General features: G+C 47.4%; 8 non-coding genes and 2 pseudogenes across 8 annotated transcripts; all 10 read right to left on the bottom strand.

The window, feature by feature from the left end:
• Positions 1–110: 110 nt before the first annotated feature.
• Positions 111–252, bottom strand: LOC134953485 (U1 spliceosomal RNA; annotated as a pseudogene).
• Positions 253–397: 145 nt separating this feature from the next.
• On the bottom strand, positions 398–552 carry LOC134953430 (U1 spliceosomal RNA; annotated as a pseudogene).
• Positions 553–1,223: 671 nt separating this feature from the next.
• Positions 1,224–1,386, bottom strand: LOC134953394 (U1 spliceosomal RNA). Its single transcript, XR_010185557.1, has one exon. It is a non-coding gene; the product is annotated as a U1 spliceosomal RNA (small nuclear RNA).
• Positions 1,387–1,538: 152 nt separating this feature from the next.
• On the bottom strand, positions 1,539–1,702 carry LOC134951597 (U1 spliceosomal RNA). Its single transcript, XR_010184307.1, has one exon. It is a non-coding gene; the product is annotated as a U1 spliceosomal RNA (small nuclear RNA).
• A 671-nt stretch (positions 1,703–2,373) lies between these two features.
• On the bottom strand, positions 2,374–2,536 carry LOC134952502 (U1 spliceosomal RNA). The gene has a single exon (XR_010185011.1). It is a non-coding gene; the product is annotated as a U1 spliceosomal RNA (small nuclear RNA).
• A 152-nt stretch (positions 2,537–2,688) lies between these two features.
• Positions 2,689–2,852, bottom strand: LOC134951516 (U1 spliceosomal RNA). The gene has a single exon (XR_010184242.1). It is a non-coding gene; the product is annotated as a U1 spliceosomal RNA (small nuclear RNA).
• A 671-nt stretch (positions 2,853–3,523) lies between these two features.
• Positions 3,524–3,686, bottom strand: LOC134952323 (U1 spliceosomal RNA). The gene has a single exon (XR_010184873.1). It is a non-coding gene; the product is annotated as a U1 spliceosomal RNA (small nuclear RNA).
• A 152-nt stretch (positions 3,687–3,838) lies between these two features.
• On the bottom strand, positions 3,839–4,002 carry LOC134951921 (U1 spliceosomal RNA). Its single transcript, XR_010184567.1, has one exon. It is a non-coding gene; the product is annotated as a U1 spliceosomal RNA (small nuclear RNA).
• Positions 4,003–4,675: 673 nt separating this feature from the next.
• On the bottom strand, positions 4,676–4,838 carry LOC134952766 (U1 spliceosomal RNA). The gene has a single exon (XR_010185196.1). It is a non-coding gene; the product is annotated as a U1 spliceosomal RNA (small nuclear RNA).
• A 152-nt stretch (positions 4,839–4,990) lies between these two features.
• Positions 4,991–5,154, bottom strand: LOC134950467 (U1 spliceosomal RNA). The gene has a single exon (XR_010183381.1). It is a non-coding gene; the product is annotated as a U1 spliceosomal RNA (small nuclear RNA).
• Between the last annotated feature and the right edge of the window lie 15,100 nt (positions 5,155–20,254).

A 20,254-nucleotide genomic window follows, 5' to 3' on the forward strand; every position in this document is an offset into this window, starting at 1 on the left:
GTGCACAAGGGTATAGAAGGGAGGGGCTCAAGAAAAAAGAAGTGGAAACAGACAGTAAACTAGGCTGGAGAGAGACCTGAGACAAAGAGATCTGAATTATATGAGAGCCGACCAGGGGAAACACAAATTACGCAGTCAAGTTTCCCACATTTGGAGAAATCACAGGGGCAGCACACCCAGAGTGCAATGGGTGATCCTTGCCCAGGGAGAAGCAACTTCATGATCATAGTATCTCACCTGGCAGGTAAGTAGGAGTTGGGCTAGAGCTGGGGAGGGTCGCTGCTCGGGCACCCCCCTGTCAAGTGAAGGAGATCCAACTGAGGCAGCACAAGGGAACTCTCGAAAGAAGAACAAGGCTAGAGGAAAATCTGAGACAAAGAAATCTGACTTTTACCAGAGCTGACCAGAGGAAAGCACTACCACAAATAATGCAGTCGAGTTTCCCACATTTAGGGAAATCACAGGGGTCAGCATACCCAGAATGCAATGAATGAACCTCATCCTGAGAGAACAATCTTCATGACCATGGTATCACCTGTGCACAATAAGTATGATTTGGGATAGGGCTGGGGAGGGCCGCTGCTCAGGCACATCTCTGTCAAGTAAAGGAGATTCAACTGAGGCAGCACAAGGGAACTCTCATCTGGGGACAACAACTGCAGGGAGAACACATATTTTCAGATGAACATGGGAGGGCAGAAGGCTGCTTAATACTGAAGCACCCCCAAACAACAAACCAAATGCAACAACTAGTGCAAGCATTCCTGGGGGAAGGCCTGCAGCAGATGGATTTGCATATGGTGATGTCATCCAAGCAGTGGGTCAAAGTTGGCTTCAACCCTCGTCTGCATATGAAAAGATAAAATTGGCATGCAGGGCATGGCGGCCTTTTGCGGTGCTTGGATGACCCCTAGTTTGCATTAAACACCTCCACCCTCCTTCGGTGTGGGGCTCATGATGGCTATGCCCCAGCCCCTGAAGCATTCAAGCTGATTTCTTGCAGCAGCTGGGCACTGTAACAGCTCCAGAGCTGCTCTGTAAGGCAAGTAAAAGGGTGTGGGCCCTGCAGCACTACCTGTAGTTTGCATTGTGCGTTGCAAGGCACAAAGTAAGCAGACGGGAGAAGTCAGGATAGTGCGCAAGGGCATAGAAGGGAGCAACTCAAGAAAAGAGAAGTGGAAACAGACTGCAAATTAGGCTGGAGAGAGACCTGAGACAAAGAGATCTGAATTATACGAGAGCCGACCAGGTGAAACACAAATTATGCAGTCAAGTGTCCAACATTTGGGGAAACCGCAGGAGTAGCACACCCAGAGTGCAATGGGTGAGCCTTGCACTAGGAGAAGCACCTTCATGATCATAGTATCTCACCTGGCAGGTAAGTAGGAGCTGGGCTAGAGCTGGGGAGGATCGCTGCTCGGGCACCCCCCTGTCAAGTGAAGGAGATCCAACTGAGGCAGCACAAGGGAACTCTCGAAAGAAGAACAAGGCTAGAGGAAGATCTGAGACAAAGAAATCTGACTTTTACCAGAGCTGACCAAAGGAAAGCACAAACACAGTCCCTCACTACCACAAATAATGCAGTCCAGTTTCCCACATTTGGGGAAATCACAAGGGTTAGCATACCCAGAATGCAATGAATGAACCTCACCCTGGGAGAACAATCTTCATGACCATGGTATCTCCTATGCAAAATAAGTATGATTTGGGATAGAGCTGGGGAGGGCCGCTGCTCAGGCACATCTCTGTCAAGTAAAGGAGATTCAACTGAGGCAGCACAAGGGAACTCTCATCTGGGGACAACAACTGCAGGGAGAACACATATTTTCAGATGAACATGGGAGGGCAGAAGGCTGCCTAATACTGAAGCACCCCCAAACAACAAACCAAATGCAACAACTAGTGCAAGCATTCCTGGGGGAAGGCCTGCAGCAGATGGATTTGCATATGGTGATGTCATCCAAGCAGTGGGTCAAAGTTGGCTTCAACACTCATCTGCATATGAATAGAGAAGAGGGGCGTGCAGGGCATGGCGGCCTTTTGCGGCGCTTGGATGACCCCTAATTCGCATAAAACATCTCCACCCTCCTTCGGTGTGGGGCTCATGTTGGCTATGCCCCAGCCCCTGAAGCATTCAAGCTAATTTCTTGCAGCAGCTGGGCACTGTAACAGCTCCAGAGCTGCTCTGTAAAGCATGTAAAAGGGTGTGGGCCCTGCAGCACTACCTGTAGTTTGCATTGTGCGTTGGAAGGCACAAAGTAAGCAGACAGGAGAGGTCAGAATAGTGCGCAAGGGCATAGAAGGGAGCGGCTCAAGAAAAGAGAAGTGGAAACAGACAGCAAACTAGGCTGGAGAGAGACCTGAGACAAAGAGATCTGAATTATACGAGAGCCGACCAGGGGAAACACAAATTATGCAGTCAAGTTTCCCACATTTGGGGAAATCACAGGGGCAGCACACCCAGAGTGCAATGGGTGAGCCTTGCCCTGGGAGAAGCACCTACATGATCATAGTATCTCACCTGGCAGGTAAGTAGGAGTTGGGCTAGAGCTGGGGAGGGTCGCAGCTCGGGCACCCCCCTGTCAAGTGAAGGAGATCCAACTGAGGCAGCACAAGGGAACTCTCGAAAGAAGAACAAGGCTAGAGGAAGATCTGAGACAAAGAAATCTGACTTTTACCAGAGCTGACCAGAGGAAAGCACAAACACAGTCCCCCACTACCACAAATAATGCAGTCAAGTTTCCCACATTTGGGGAAATCACAGGGGTCAGCATACCCAGAATGCAATGAATGATCCTCAACCTGGGAGAACAATCTTCATGACCATGGTATCTCCTATGCAAAATAAGTATGATTTGGGATAGAGCTGGGGAGGGCCGCTGCTCAGGCACATCTCTGTCAAGTAAAGGAGATTCAACTGAGGCAGCACAAGGGAACTCTCATCTGGGGACAACAACTGCAGGGAGAACACATATTTTCAGATGAACATGGGAGGGCAGAAGGCTGCCTAATACTGAAGCACCCCCAAACAACAAACCAAATGCAACAACTAGTGCAAGCATTCCTGGGGGAAGGCCTGCAGCAGATGGATTTGCATATGGTGATGTCATCCAAGCAGTGGGTCAAAGTTGGCTTCAACCCTCGTCTGCATATGAAAAGAAAAAAGGGATGTGCAGGGCATGGCGGCCTTTTGCGGCGCTTGGATGACCCCTAATTCACATTAAACACCTCCACCCTCCTTCGGTGTGGGGCTCATGTTGGCTATGCCCCAGCCCCTGAAGCATTCAAGCTGATTTCTTGCAGCAGCTGGGCACTGTAACAGCTCCAGAGCTGCTCTGTAAAGCATGTAAAAGGGCGTGGGCCCTGCAGCACTACCTGTAGTTTGCATTGTGCGTTGGAAGGCACAAAGTAAGCAGACGGGAGAAGTCAGGATAGTGCGCAAGGGCATAGAAGGGAGCGGCTCAAGAAAATAGAAGTGGAAACAGACAGCAAACTAGGCTGGAGAGAGACCTGAGACAAAGAGATCTGAATTATACGAGAGCCGACCAGGGGAAACACAAATTATGCAGTCAAGTTTCCCACATTTGGGGAAATCGCAAGAGCAGCACACCCAGAGTGCAATGGATGAGCCTTGCCCAGGGAGAAGCACCTTCATGATCATAGTATCTCACCTGGCAGGTAAGTAGGAGTTGGGCTAGAGCTGGGTAGGGTCGCTGCTCGGGCACTTCCCTGTCAAGTGAAGGAGATCCAACTGAGTCAGCACAAAGGAACTCTCGAAAGAAGAACAAGGCTAGAGGAAGATCTGAGACAAATAAATCTGACTTTTACCAGAGCTGACCAGAGGAAAGCACAAACACAGTCCCCCACTACCACAAATAATGAAGTCGAGTTTCCCACATTTGGGGAAATCACAGGGGTCAGCATACCCAGAATGCAATGAATGAACCTCACCCTGGGATAACAGTTTTCATTACCATGATATCTCCTATGCAAAATAAGTATGATTTGGGATAGGGCTGGGGAGGGCCGCTGCTCAGGCACATCTCTGTCAAGTTAAGGAGATTCAACTGAGGCAGCACAAGGGAACTCTCATCTGGGGACAACAACTGCAGGGAGAACACATATTTTCAGATGAACATGGGAGGGCAGTAGGCTGCCTAATACTGAAGCACCCCCAAACAACAAACCAAATGCAACAACTAGTACAAGCATTCCTGGGGGAAGGTCTGCAGAAGACGGATTTGCATACAGTGATGTCATCCAAGCAGTGGGCCAAAGTTGGCTGGAACCCTCATCTGCATATGAAAAGAGAAAAGGGGTATGCAGGGAATGGCGGCCTTTTGCGGCGCTTGGATGACCCTTAGTTCGCATTAAACACCCCACCCTCCTTCGGTGTGGGGCTCATGTTGGCAATGCCCCAGCCCCTGAAGCATTCAAGCTGATTTCTTGCAGCAGCTTGGCACTGTAACAGCTCCAGAGCTGCTCTGTAATGCAAGTAAAAGTTTGTGGGCCCTGCAGCACTACCTGTAGTTTGCATTGTGCATTGGAAGGCACAAAGTAAGCAGACAGGAGGAGAAATCAGGATAGTGCACAAGGGTATAGAAGGGAGGGGCTCAAAAAAAAAGAAGTGGAAACAGACTGCAAACTAGGCTGGAGAGAGACCTGAGACAAAGAGATCTGAATTATATGAAAGCCGACCAGTGGAAACACAAATTATGCAGTCAAGTTTCCCACATTTGGGGAAATCACTGGGGCAGCACACCCAGAGTGCAATGGGTGAGCCTTGCCCTGAGAGAAGCACCTACATGATCATAGTATCTCACCTGGCAGGTAAGTAGGAGTTGGGCTAGAGCTGGGGAGGGTCGCTGCTTGGGCACCCCCCTGTCAAGTGAAGGAGATCCAACTGAGGCAGCACAAGGGAACTCTCGAAAGAAGAACAAGGCTAGAGGAAGATCTGAGACAAAGAAATCTGACTTTTACCAGAGCTGACCAGAGGAAAGCACAAACACAGTCCCCCACTACCACAAATAATGCAGTCAAGTTTCCCACATTTGGGGAAATCACAGGGGTCAGCATACCCAGAATGCAATGAATGAACCTCACCCTGGGAGAACAATCTTCATGACCATGGTATCTCCTATGCAAAATAAGTATGATTTGGGATAGGGCTGGGGAGGGCCGCTGCTCAGGCACATCTCTGTCAAGTTAAGAAGATTCAACTGAGGCAGCACAAGGGAACTCTCATCTGGGGACAACAACTGCAGGGAGAACACATATTTTCAGATGAACATGGGAGGGCAGAAGGCTGCCTAATACTGAAGCACCCCCAAACAACAAACCAAATGCAACAACTAGTGCAAGCATTCCTGGGGGAAGGCCTGCAGCAGATGGATTTGCATATGGTGATGTCATCCAAGCAGTGGGTCAAAGTTGGCTTCAACCCTCGTCTGCATATGAAAAGAGAAAAGGGGCGTGCAGGGCATGGCGGCCTTTTGCGGCGCTTGGATGACCCCTAGTTCGCATTAAACACCTCCACCCTCCTTCGGTGTGGGGCTCATGTTGGCTATGCCCCAGCCCCTGAAGCATTCAAGCTGATTTCTTGCAGAAGCTGGGCACTGTAACAGCTCCAGAGCTGCTCTGTATGGCAAGTAAAAGGGTGTGGGCCCTGCAGCACTACCTGTAGTTCGCATTGTGCGTTGGAAGGCACAAAGTAAGCAGATGGGAGAAGTCAGGATAGTGCGCAAGGGCATAGAAGGGAGCGGCTCAAGAAAAGAGAAGTGGAAACAGACAGCAAACTAGGCTGGAGAGCTCTTCTGTCTATATTTTGCAAACCTGCTCTTGTCCTCTCCAGCTGCTCCATGTAGATTTGACGTCTGGAAAGGTGCATAACCCACTGACAAGCAGGCACACTCCTGCATGAGTTTTCTCTCTCACTAGCTGGATGATACACAATCATTTGCATGTGCTCCACCTCTGACACACCACCCACCCAACCACCCAGTGACCAGAGCCACCCACAAGCCAACTGGCTCCGTGATTTAATTTGCACAGTGTAGTCATCCAGGCAGCATTTCCTTCTCAATGGAAGGATCTCTGGTTCCATGGAATCTTCCACATTGGAATGCTGCGGAATAAAAAGGATTTAAATATTCAGCTTGCTAGCATTCAATGTACCTGCGGCTTGGCTTTAGCACATGGGTCTTCATCCTGTGGCCCTCCAGCTGCTGTGAAACTACACATCCCAGCATGCCCTGCCACAGTTTTGCTATTAAGGTATGCTAAAACTGAGGCAGGGCATGCTGGTATATGTAGTTCCACAGCAGCTGGAGGGTCGCAGGTTGAAGACCCATATTCTAGCATGCCTGTTCTATGATGCATGTTCCGTGATGTCACAATCAGCTTGGAATGGGGTGTCTAGCATGCATTTGCTGACAGCCACTTGAGGGAGACACACATCAGGAGATGCAGCATATCGGAGGTCTTCGATGCCTTTCCAGCAAATGCACACCACCAGCTGCTGGTCTGGACACAAAACAATGCCCACAATTGAAGGCTCAAAATGCCCAACTACAGGATTAATGTAAGTAGTGAATTTAGGAATGAATTTAGAAGTAGGAAATTAAGTTAGTTCACAAGTACATTCAAATTCAGATCTAAAGTCTAGGTAGGCCTCACGTCCTGGCAGCCCCCAGCATTTAAAAATGCATTGATTAGAGGTAGGGAATTAAATGTAGATAAGAAGTAGACACAAAATAAGACTCCACAGAGCAATTATCAGGTGTCTTTATCAATTGTTGCATTTAAAAAAATCAAGCAATTAGGGAACACAATGTTGCGACAATGTAACCCTATTTGCAAAATAGTACTAAATAAGTTTGTCGATGTAAGACATTTGCAAAGGCGCAAACAAAACACGCTGGAAAATGCAACTGAATCTGTTTTTGGAGGTTAGAATAGATGCAGGATCAAGTAGCTCAATGGGTAGGGTATTTGATTAGAATTCAACAGGTTATAGGTTTGAATCCTGGGTATGATAGTTTGAGGTGTTATTTAATAAAGTATGTTTATATATTAGTCACACATGGCTTACTTGTACAAATGGCATGTCACCAGTTAGTGCTGACTGCTGATATGCCATTTGCACAAACACGCCATGTGTGACTGTATATGCATTTAAGGAGGGCACCCCGGCAATACCACAAACCATTGAGTGTCAAGTATACTAGATATATCTTCATATCTCATGTGCTTTCTCTGAGACCAATCTTGTTATGTCCCTTCCCCACAAGGCATGCGCCTTTTGTCCATATTGCAAAAATGGGGAGGGGGGGGCGCATATAATTATCTGTCACAGGGCACCAAAAAGTCTAGTTATGGCTCTGGTATGCATTATGTAATCTGGCAGACCATATCTCCAACACTGGCTGGTTGGAATAGAAATCCGGTTATCTATGTGAGCAAATGACCATCAACGATTTACTCTCAAACACTAGAAAATGGACAAAAATGGTCCCCTAAACAAATTGGTTAAATTTTGGGTTTAACCAATTTGTGTAATGACCATTTTTGACCACTTTTCTAGTGTTTGGGAGCAAATGGTTAATTGACATTTGCTCCGATACATTACCAGATTTTCATTCCATCCATCCAGACTGGATTGATAGCCTGACAGATAATTGTGTAGTGTACGCCCAGGATAACTGTCAGTTGTGCTTTCTTTTATGACGGCACATAAATGGGTGGGCAGATCCAGAGCAAGCACTGCCCACTCATGCATAGTTGTCAACTGATGTGAAGTTCCAGGGGGCAATCTCAGTTATAAAGAAAAGTATCTGGAAATTGTCCCTAGTTTAAAAAAAAAATAAAAAAAATTGATCAACTCCATTTATTTAGTATGATATCCCAGGTGATAGGATGCCGGCAGTCAGAACAACATACTTTATTAAATAACACATCTCAAACTACCATACCCAGGATTCAAACCTATAACCTGTTGAATTCTAATCAAACACCCTACCTATTGAGCTATTTGATCCTGCATAAAAATTGTGAACATTATATGAAGCTATTGGTACTTTGAAAAAAAAAGTATCAGCAGTACAACGCAGCAGATCCATGCAGTTTGCAGCCACACACTACATGTATCTGCTCAGCCACAATGCTGATTATTTCTTCACAAAGTACAAGGTGAGCTCCAAACAGAATTCTCTAGCTTAGAATTATGCCAAACCTAGAAGTCGGGCCCCCCACCCTGGGATCCCCCAGAGGGAGGCCTGCACCGTCATGTGGCAGGCTTGTCCGTTTTGGAAGCAGGCTGATGGGCAGCCCAGGCTTGCTTCAGTCTGGGCTTGGCAGGTCTGGAAGCATGAGCTTGCTTTGGGTATGCCTGACCTTGGGTACATTTTACCTTGAGGATGAAAGGGCCAAGGGAAAGTACTTTTAGCCTTCTGCGTGGTAGGAGTCATACTAGGTAGGCAAGCTGTTTTAGCAGTAGCCAGATCAGCTACAATCTTATTGAGGTCTTCTCCAAAGAGAGTGTCTCCCTTGAAAGGAAGCACCTCCAGGGTTTTCTTGGAATCCATATCCACCGACCAGGATCTCAACCAGCTGTATAAAGTATTACCTTGGAACTGGCTCTCCACTCCCCATTATCTGGTTATCATGGCTTCCTCCGCCAGTGTCCAGACTCGCTTGCTGAAGCTCGGCCACTTCTTCCTAGCAGCAGGCTCCTGGATCACTGGGCAGCAGAGGTGCTTGGGAGCCGGAAGGGGGCGGAGCAATCAGGCAGGCAGTTGCAGTGCTGCCCAGCTATCTGTGGTGTGAGAAGAAGCAGGGGCACCCCACCGCTGGCAGTGCTGCAGCTAGCGGTGGTGGCAGCGGCGAGGCTGCTGGGCTGGGTCTTGAAAAAGGTGGAAAGAAGGGTGTTACGGCATGGAATGTACAAACTGCGAGACCCTGCTGGTAGCGCCTTTGTCTATTTAATAGGAAGGGCACGTAACAGCCGGAGGGCAATGGAGGAAGCCCCGTTAGGGCTGGAGCCCGGCGGCAACTGACTCCGTTGTCTCTGGCAGTTCCGCCCCTGGACTAGAGGAATGGTCAAGAACATGGCAACATTTAATGCCAAAAAATGCAAAATCATACACGTCTCAAAAATACAAAGGCTAACTATAATATTAAGGGCATTATAATGGCAAGAGGAAAGCTATCTAAGTATTACTATTTCAGGTGAGCAATGTAACAAAGCAATAGGAAAGGCAAGTCAGATGCTTGTTTGCATAGGTAAAGAACCAGTAGCAGAAAAAAGTAATACAGGTTGAGTATCCCATATCCAAATATTCCGAAATACGGAATATTCCGAAATACGGACTTTTTTGAGTGAGACTGAGATAGTGAAACCTTTGTTTTTTGATGGCTCAGTGTACACAAACTTTGTTTAATACTCAAAGTTATTAAAAATATTGTATTAAATGAACTTCAGACTGTGTGTATAAGGTGTATATGACACATAAATGAATTCTGTGAATGTACACACACTTTGTTTAATGCACAAAGTTATAAAAAATATTGGCTAAAATGACCTTCAGGCTGTGTGTATATGGTATATATGAAACATAAATGCATTCTGTGCTTAGATTTAGGTCCCATCACCATAATATCTCGTTATGGTATGCAATTATTCCAAAATACAGAAAAATCCGATATCCAAAATTCCTCTGGTCCCAAGCATTTTGGATAAGGGATACTCAACCTGTAATGCCACTGTATAGGTCCTTGGTACAGCCACATTTAGAATCCTGTGTTCAGTTCCAGAAGCCATATCTCAAGCGCCTTGAGTCCTGTTGGAGAAAGAGCACTATATAAATAAATAGTATCAAAATTTGTTTCACGGCACCCCTAGGCCAAAGTTTTTTTTATTGAGAAATTCAGAAAAAAATATAAAATTAAGTAAATTGTGTTTATAGCATGTCATCCTCAGGTTCAGTTATGTTGTGAGGGAATGGTTTTGGCAATTTAATAAAGTATAAATAATTTTAATTGGTCCTGGACCACCAAACTATGCTACCAGTGCAAGAACCCCAGTTTGGAAACTACTGCCATAAAATAAACCTTTTTTGTTTTTTTTAAACTACATGTAATACACCTTAGATCTCAGTTCCTAAAAGGTTTTAAACCCTTGCATACAGTAAACTACACATATTTAAAAATCCTACACCGGGCACAAGTGCTCACGGGCCAATTTCATGGCAGTCTCGGATAGGAGGGCATTGTGGATTCACCAAGGGAATGCTGATGCTGACTCCAAGAAGCCTCTTCAAGATCGCAGGAGCAGAGTCCTCTGCTTCTGCCAAATCCACTGCATGACGCTGGGGCTCTCTTGCAGGAGCCCACACCAGTGGGGGGCACCAGGGGCGGAACTACTGGCAGGGCAGGCAGTGCATTGCACTGGGGCCCCGCCGCACTCAAGGGCCCACAGCCGCCGGCATTACAATGAGTCACAATGACTCATTGTATCATGCCGCAGCCGCACACCAGCGCTCCCGTCGGGTCTGCGTCCTGCGACTCCCGCCGCCCGCCCGTCGTAACGAACAGATCAGGCCAGGGCACTACGGGCAGCAGCCGCAGCACCAGACACGCTGCCGCCTCTGTAACACACGAAGAGGGAGGAGGGTCGCTTGGAGATGAGAGGAGCAGCGGCACGGGGGGGAGGAGTAGGAGGAGGGAGGTGAAGGAAGGAGCCGCAGCAGCGCTTTGTTACTGGTGGAGGCGCTGCTGCCCCTCTGCTTCACTATAGGCTGTCTTCCGAGAACAGCCTATAGTGAAGCAGAGGGGCAGCAGCAGCAGCGCCTCCACCAATAACACAGCGCTGCTGCGGTTCCCTCCTCCACCTCCCTCCTCATCCTTCTCTACTGCCCGGGAATCGTCAAGCTGCACGAGGAGCCTGAGCCAGCGGAGAGGGTAAGTATAATTCTTCTTTCTTTCTTTCTTTCTTTCTTTCTTTCTTTCTTTCTTTCTTTCTTTCTTTCTTTCTTTCTTTCGTCTCTTTCTTTCTTTGTTGGGACTGCCTGCCGCTATGTGTAAAAAGGGGGAATCTGCCTGCCGCTATGTGTAAAAAGGGGGAATCTGCCTGCCGCTATGTGTAAAAAGGGGGAATCTGCCTGCCGCTATGTGTAAAAAGGGGGAATCTGCCTGCAGCTATGTGTAAAAGGGGGGAATCTGCCTGCAGCTATGTGTTAAAAGGGGGAATCTGCCTGCAGCTATGTGTAAAAAGGGGGACTGCCTGCCGCAATGTGTAAAAAGGGGGAATCTGCCTGCCGCTATGTGTAAAAAGGGGGAATCTGCCTACAGCTATGTGTAAAAAGGGGGACTGCCTGCCGCAGTGTGTAAAAAGGGGGAATCTGCCTGCCGCAATGTGTAAAAAGGGGGAATCTGCTTGCCGCAATGTGTAAAAAGGGGGAATCTGCTTGCCGCAATGTGTAACAAGGGGAAATCTGCCTGCCGTAATGTGTAACAAGGGGGATGCTGTCTGCCGTAATGTGTAACAAGGGCACGCTGTCTGCCATAATGTGTAACAAGGGCAAGCTGTCTGCTGTAATGTGTAACAAGGGCAAGCTGTCTGCTGTAATGTGTAAAAACTGTACGATGTCTGCCATTATGTGTAACAAGGGCAGGCTGACTGCTGTTATGTGAAAAAAGTGTACGCTGTCTGCCGCTATGTTTAACAAGGGCAGGCTGTCTGCCGTTATGTGTAAAAAGTGTACGCTGTCTGCCGCTATGTTTAACAAGGGCAGGCTGTCTGCCGTTATGTGAAAAAAATGTACGCTGTCTGCCGCTATGTGTAACAAGGGCACGCTGTCTGCCGTTGTGTAAAATAGGGGGATGCTGTCTGCCGTAATGTGTAAAAAGGGGACGCTGTCTGCTGTAATGTGTAAAAAGAGGACGCTGTCTGCTGTAATGTGTAAAAAGAGGAATCTGTCCGCCGTAAGGTGTAAAAGGGTCTCTACCTGGTGTAGTGGTGCTACTGTGCGGCGTAATTTGAATAATGGAGACTACTGTGCACCGTGTTATGAATTGGTATTATTTTGTAGCCACACCGCTTAACCACGAAGCCACGCCACTATGTTTTTTTGCGCGCGCCTACGGCGCGCACTGCCCCTGTTTTGCATGCAGGGGTGGGGCTCCAATGCCGTTTCTTGCACACACTGCTAAAATGTCTAGTTACGGCACTGTTGCTAGGTATCCACTTCCCTGAGCAGGCCCCCCTCACCAGATCCTCTCCAGGGGTGAGGGGGTGGACTTGGATGGGATGGGATGGGGGGGGGCCCCAAGCCATTTTGTCGCACATGGGCCCACTGCTCGCTAGTTCCGCCACTGGGGGGCACGTCTAAAACTCTTCAGTCAGTTCTGGATTCATTCGGACCTGGACTCGTGGGTTTTACAAATAGTGTCCCAAGGGTACAAACTGGGGTTTCAAGAAGTTCCCCCTCACCGATTGTTCAAATCAGCCTTAGTCAGCAGGGAGAAGGTTTTTATTCAAGCCTCTTCGTGGTCCCGAAGCCGGACGGCTCAGTCAGACCAATCTTAAATCTGAAATCCCTTAATTTCTACCTAAAAAAATTCAATTTCAAGATGGAATCTCTCAGGGTAGTGATCTCCAGTCCGGGGGATAAAGGAGATTTCATGGTTTTGGTAGACATAAAGGATGCCTACTTACATGTTCCCATTTAGCCACTGCATCAAGCTACCTGAGGTTTGCAATTCAGGATTGTCATTACCAATTTCAGACGTTGCCGTTTGGTCTGTCCACGGCTCCGAGGATTTTCACCAGGGTGATGGCGGAAATGATGGTTCTCCTTCGCAAGCAAGGAGTCACAATTATCCCGTACTTGGATGATCTCCTGATAAAGGCGAGATCCAGGTACCAGTTGGTGCAAAACATCTACTCTCCCTGACAGTTCTTTAACAACATGGTTGGCTCCTAAACTTGCCAAAATCGCAGTTGGTCCTAATGACGCGGTTGTTGTTTTTGGGAGTGATACTGGACACAGAAGAGGTTTTCTTCTAGTGGAATGGCTCTGGAGATCCAGAGTCTGGTCAAACAAATTCTGAAACCAGCAAGAGTGTTAATCCATCAATGCATTCGGTTGCTGGGGAAGATGGTTGCGGCCTACGAGGCCATTCAGTTTGGCAGGCTCCATGCCAGAGTGTTCCAGTGGGACCTGTTGGACAAGTGGTCCGGATCCCACCTACACATGCACCGGAGGATAATCCTGTCTTCCAAGACCAGAATCTCACTCCATTGGTGGCTGCACAGTTCTCACCACCTAGAGGGGTGATGGTTTGGGATCCAGGACGGGATCCTAGGGACCACGGATGCAACCCTCCGAGGCTGGGGAGCAGTCACACAGGGGGAAAACATCCAAGGAAGATGGTCAAGTCAGGAAAGTTGTCTCCACATAAATGTTCTGGAGTTAAGGGCCATTTAATAACTGCAGACACAGTACGCACTGGGACGGGTGCCCAGCATCCTCTACGGACTAAGAGAAAAGGATTTACCAGTAGGTATTAAAATCCTATTTTCTCTAAAGTCCTAGAGGATGCTGGGGACTCCGTAAGGACCATGGGGATAGACGGGCTCCGCAGGAGACATGGGCACTTTAAGAAAGACTTTAGTTCTGGGTGTGCACTGGCTCCTCCCTCTATGCCCCTCCTCCAGACCTCAGTTTGATACTGTGCCCAGTGGAGACTGGATGCTTTTCAGGAGCTCTCCTGAGCTTTCTGACAGAAAGTATTTTGTTAGGTTTTTAATTTTCAGGGAGCACTGCTGGCAACAGACTCCCTCATCGAGGGACTGAGGGGAGAGAAGCAGCCCTACTCTCTGAGTTGCAAGGTCCTGCTTCTTAGGCTACTGGACACCATTAGCTCCAAAGGGATTGGTACGCAGGATCTCACCCTCGCCGTCCGTCCCAGAGCCGCGCCTCTGTCCCCCTCGCAGAGCCGGAAGATAGAAGCCGGGTGAGTATGAGAAGAAAAGAAGACTTCAGAGGCGGCAGAAGACTTCATGATCTTCACTGAGGTAACGCACAGCACTGCAGCTGCGTGCCTTTGCTCCCATACACCTCACATACTCCGGTCACTGTAAGGGTGCAGGGCGCAGGGGGGGCGCCCCGGGCAGCAATATAAACCTCTTTCGCAAAAATATAACATATATACAGCTGGGCACTGTATATATGTATGAGCCCCCACCAATTTTACAGTTTAAGCGGGACAGAAGCCCGCCTCCGAGGGGGCGGGGCTTCTCCCTCAGCACTCACCAGCGCCATTTTTTCTCCACAGCACCGCTGAGAGGAAGCTCCCCGGACTCTACCCTGCTTATACCACGTTAGACAAGAGGGTTGAAAAGAGGGGGGGGGGGCACATAATTCGCAAATTACATACAGCAGCACTACTGGGCAAACATTAAGTTACTGTTTTATTCCTGGGTTATATAGCGCTGGGGTGTGTGCTGGCATACTCCCTCTCTGTCTCTCCAAAGGGCCTTGTGGGGAAACTGTCTTCAGAAAAAGCATTCCCTGTGTGTGTGGTGTGTCGGTACACGTGTGTCGACATGTCTGAGGAAGAAGGCTATATTAGAGAGGAGCGGGAGCAAATGAATGTGGTGTCTCCGCCGACAGCTGATTGGATGGATATGTGGAATGTTTTAAATGCTAGTGTAAACTCATTGCACAAAAGATTAGACAAGGCAGAAGCTTTGGGACAGTCAGGGTCTCAACCCATGCCTGATCCTATGTTGCAGGGACTGTCAGGGTCTCATAAGCGCCCACTATCCCAGTTTGTTGACACAGATACCGACACGGATTCTGACTCCAGTGTCGATTACGATGATGCAAAGTTACAGCCAAAATTGGCAAAATCCATTCGATTTATGATTATGGCAATAAAAGATGTTTTGCACATCACAGAGTAACCCCCTGTCGCTGACAAGAGGGTACATATGTACAAGGGAAAGAAGCCTGAGGTAACCTTTCCCCCCTCACACGAGCTGAACGAGTTATGTAAAAAAGCTTGGAAATCTCCAGATAAAAGACTGCAGATTTCCAAAAGGATTCTTATGGCGTATCCTTTCCCATCAACGGATAGGTTACGATGGGAATCCTCCCCTAGGGTGGACAAAGCATTAACACGCTTATCCAAGAAGGTAGCCCTCCCGTCCCAGGATACGGCTACCCTCAAAGAGTGTGCTGACCGCAAACAGGAGATTACCCTGAAGTCCATTTATACACATTCAGGTACCTTACTCAGACCGGCAATTGCGTCGACCTGGGTGTGTAGTGCTGTAGCGGCATGGACAAATGCCTTATCTGAGGGGATGGATAGCCTAGACAAGGATACTATTTTATTGACCCTGGGGCATATAAGAGATGCTGTCCTATATATGTGTGTATGCAAACTACCGGTGGTGCTGCAGGGCCCACACCCCTTTACTTGTCTTGTAGAGCAGCTCTGAAGCTGTTACAGTGCCCAGCTGCTGCAAGAAATCAGCTTGAATGCTTCAGGGGCTTGGGCATGGCCAACATGAGCCCCACACCGAAGGAGGGTGGGGGTGTTTAATGCAAACTTGGGGTTATCCAAGCGCCGCAAAAGACCGCCATGCCCCGCATGCCCCTTTTCTCTTTTCATATACAGATGAGGGTTCCAGCCAACTTTGGCCCACTGCTTGGATGACATCACCGAATGCAAATCCGTCTGCTGCAGACCTTCCCCCAGGAATGCTTGCAATAGTTGTTGCATATGGTTTAATGTCTGAGGGTGCTTCAGTATTCGGCAGCCTTCCGCCATCCCATGTTCATCTGAAAAGATGTGGTCTCCCTGCAGTTGTTGTCCCCAGACGAGAGTTCCCTTGTGCTTCCTCAGTTAAATCTCCTTAACTTGACGAGGGTGTGCCCGAGCAGCCGCCCGCCCCAGCCCTTTCCCAACACATACTTATCTTGCATATGAGATCTCTTGATCATGAAGATAGTTCTCACAGGTTGAGGTTCATCCTGGCCCCGCTCCCCGCTGGAGAGCGCTGATGAGGACAGCAGCGGGGCTTCAGCAGCAGGGTGAGTATGTGTGGCCAGAGACCTCCCTTCCCATGTGCAGGCCTGCAGAGTGTGCCGCGAAGTATGGGGCATGTGACACTCTCCCTCCCTGGGGCTCTTCCAGATGTAGCTCCTCAGCAGTATTTTTCCCGGGCTGCGCGGCGCTCTCCCCGACTGGCATCCGCCCTGGAACACTGCCTTCCTCAACGCAACATCAGCAGGGGGCCCGGGCCTCATCACCATCCCAGGTCTTTCTCATGTATGTATCATGTATGTGTGTGTGATATATGTATGAATCATATATGTTTGTGATATCTATCTATCTATCTATCTATCTATCTATCTATCTATCTATCGTATGTGTGTGTGTATATATGTATCTATCATGTATGTATGTATGTATGTATGTATGTATGTATCTATCTTGTATGTATGTGTTCTATCTATCTATCTATCTATCTATCGTGTGTGTGATATATGTATGTATCTATCATGTATGTGTTATATGTATGTATCACACCTTCCTCTATACATATACATACATACATAAACACGCTGACCCCTAAACGTACACCAACGTACCCACATGTGAATCTATACATACATGTGCTGACACCTGGACATACACTGATGTACCCACACCTAACATCTATACATACACATGCTAACAACTGGACGTATACAGACGTACCCACATTTGCATCCATGCATATATAGATGTAGGTGTGTGTACGTCAGTGTACGTCCAGGTGTCAACGCGTGTATGTATAGATGCAGGTGTGGGTACGTCTGTGTATGTCCAGGTGTCAGAATGTGTATGTATAGATGCAGGTGTGGGAACGTCAGTGTAGGTTCAGGTGTCAGCGCGTGTATGTATAGATGCAGGTGCTTGTATGTCCAGATGTCAGTGCATGTATGTATAGATGCAAGTGTGGGTACGTCGGTGTATGTCCATTTGTCAGCGCGTGTATATATAGATGCAGGTGCTTGTATGTTGGTGTATGTCCAGATGTCAGCATGTGTATGTATAGATGCAGGTGTGGGAATGTTGGTGTATGTCCAGGTGTCAGGGCGTGTATGTATGGATATTAGGTGTGGGTACATCAGTGTATGTCCAGGTGTTAGCGCATGTATGTATAGATGCAGGATAATAATCGCACAGCGTGCCCCCCGCCAACCACAAACCTCCCCCACCCCCCTGTATGACATAAACACCGCTAATTCCACTTACACACAATAATTTCAGTTTGCGACCAGGAGCCGGCAATGTATGTGCACCCAAATGAAGCCACTGTACATGCCCTGCAGGCTGCTATGTACTGCACAGGTGCAACAAATTTAAATGCCCTATCTTTAAAATGGGGCATATTTTACTAAATTAAAAAAACCTGTAACTTTCTGTAAAACCTTAACCCCAAAAGGCACTACACTAACATCGGGGTGTAGAGTTGGATGTTGATCCAAGGCACCAACAGGCTAAAGCTTTGACTGTTCCCAGGATGCCTTGCACCGCCTCCTCTATAACCCTGCCCAGTGGCGTAACTAGACCTTTGTGGGCCCCATAGCAAAATTCTGAATGGGCCCACCAGCACTCAACAAGAATGAGTGGCGTTTGGGGTCAGAAAAGTAGAGGGGAAGGGGTCTGACAGAGTAGGGGGCAGGACATGAATGAATAGAAACTGAGGTCTCCATTATATAAAGAAATACAGTATGTGTGTCTGTGTGTATATCACACACACACATATAAGGGAAATTCAAATGCCCTCAATTATTGCGCCCATTACACTCTGGTTTTGGTGCACAAAGCACCTAAACCTGAATAAAGTAATGGGCGCGATCGTCATTTAGATAAATTGGTTAAATCCATTTCATTTAGCTAATTTATCCAAACTACCTTTATTGTATCTTTGTGGGTGAATGATGTGTGGGTCAGTGTTGAGGGTGGTGGAGGAGATGGGTAATAGGCACAGCAGGGTGTAGACAGTCAAATAGTGTGCTTAGAGGTTCAGAGTCATTGTATGAGACTCTGGCAACAGTGACTTGATGAGTCTGGTGTTCATAGGGTGGGACGCACTAACCTTTTTATGCTATTGAAATAGTTCTCCTCCTGACCGACGCAGTTCCTTGCTCCGAGGTTGGTGTATTGTCCTGTTGCAGCGCCTCTCCACTGTTGTCACAGTGAGCTGTGTGGTGTTGCTGGCGCATGCCAATCTCCCCCCAACCTCCCTCTGGCATTTCAGACCTACGTACGCATGATGGGATCTTGTATGATATGCGCGTGTGCTGTAGAGATGAAAGTGGCGGTGAGGAGGCAGATCGTGAGATGGGGAAACTTTGTGGACTGTTAGCGAAGGGGAGCACTGGGCAATCTGAGTTGCAAAGAGGGCAGCAGAAGAGGTTATTGCATGTGCACTGGTGACAGGTCCATCCTTGGTGGCTAGCCTCAGTGGTAAAGGGGTACATGAGCTAGTGTCCCTTGGTCAGCCATGTACCATGGCCACCTCCCTACCTCCTATATATTCTCCCTAATCTGTCACTTTGTTACGGTCTGCTGCTGGCACTGGTGTATCGTCCTGCAGATGCCGTCTCCGCCCATTGCTGTGACTTCCCCCAGAGTTAGCCACACAGAGTGACAGATCTGGGAAAATATATAGGAGATCATTACTTTCACTTGCAGCCTACCTTATTTTTTGCAGCCTAGCATGCTCCTGACCCCTTCTCTCACTAATACTTATACAACATTCATGAACTCATCTTAAGGTTTCTTTATTATTCAGTCACACTGTCTTGGATCCAAACCATTTCCTGTGGCATTGCAGTCAAACAATTGAGCTATTTACCCTTGCATAGAAAGGTATAATCTAAGCTAGAGAATTCTATTTGGAGCTCACCTTGTACTTTGTGAAGAAATAATCAGCATTGTGGCTGAGCAGATATATGGAGTGTGTGGCTGCACACTGCATTGATCTGCTGAGTTGCAATGCTAATAGATAACCGGATTTCTATTCCAATCAGCCAGTGTTGGAGAGATGGTCTGCCAGATTACATAATGCATACCAGAGCCATAACTAGACTTTTTAGTGCCCTGTGACAGAGAATTATATGCCCCCCCCCCACTATTTTTGCAATATGGACAAAAGGCGCATGCCTCGTGGGGAAGGGGCATAACAAGATTGGTCTCAGAGAAAGCACATGAGATATGAAGATATATCTAGTATACTTGACACTCAATGGTTTGTGGTATTGCCGGGGGGCCCTCCTTAAATGCATATACAGTCACACATGGCTTGCTTGTGCAAATGGCATATCACCAGTTCCAAGGTAATACTTTATACAGCTGGTTGAGATCCTGGTCGGTGGATATGGATTCCAAGAAAACCCTGGAGGTGCTTCCTTTCAAGGGAGACACTCTCTTTGGAGAAGACCTCAATAAGATTGTAGCTGATCTGGCTACTGCTAAAACAACTTGCCTACCTAGTATGACTCCTACCACGCAGAAGGCTACAAGTACTTTTCCTTGGCCCTTTTTTGTCAATTACCATTTTAATAATAGGGTAAAGAAAATTAAGTGGATTTTTGAAAGAAAACAATACTGTCAATATACTATTAAAACAAATTAAAATGGTAAAAGTTATTGTACTGTAAGTAAAAATAAAAGAGCCAACATATCAATCCCAGTTTTGGATTACTTTAATTAACAAAAAATCTTGCCCTGGATTAACAAAATCCTTTCCTCATACTGTCAGTCTCCTCTGGGCACAGTTTCTCTAACTGTGGCATAGAGGCGCATAGAGGGAGGAGCCAGTGCACACCCAGAACTAAAGTCTTTCTTAAAGTGCCCATGTCTCCTGCGGAGCCCGTCTATCCCCATGGTCCTTTCGGAGTCCCCAACACCCTCTACGGACTACGAGAAAAAGATTTACCGGTAGGTTTAAAATCTTATTTTCTACTTTATTCTTTTCTATCCTAGTTTATTACGACCAACTCTCATCCAAGGAGTTTGATATTCTACTACCTGCATGCAATTTAAATTGCTTAAATTGTTTATATGGTTGATTTGTCCTTCACAACCCATAATCTGCAACTTGGATGTACTTGTGTCATTGAAAATCTTATAATAAAAATGTTTATATATTGAAAAAAAAAGTTAAAAAGACATATGCATTCAATATTTG

This window comes from Pseudophryne corroboree, chromosome 8 (assembly GCF_028390025.1).
Source record: "Pseudophryne corroboree isolate aPseCor3 chromosome 8, aPseCor3.hap2, whole genome shotgun sequence".
NCBI classification, from domain to species: Eukaryota; Metazoa; Chordata; class Amphibia; order Anura; family Myobatrachidae; genus Pseudophryne; species Pseudophryne corroboree.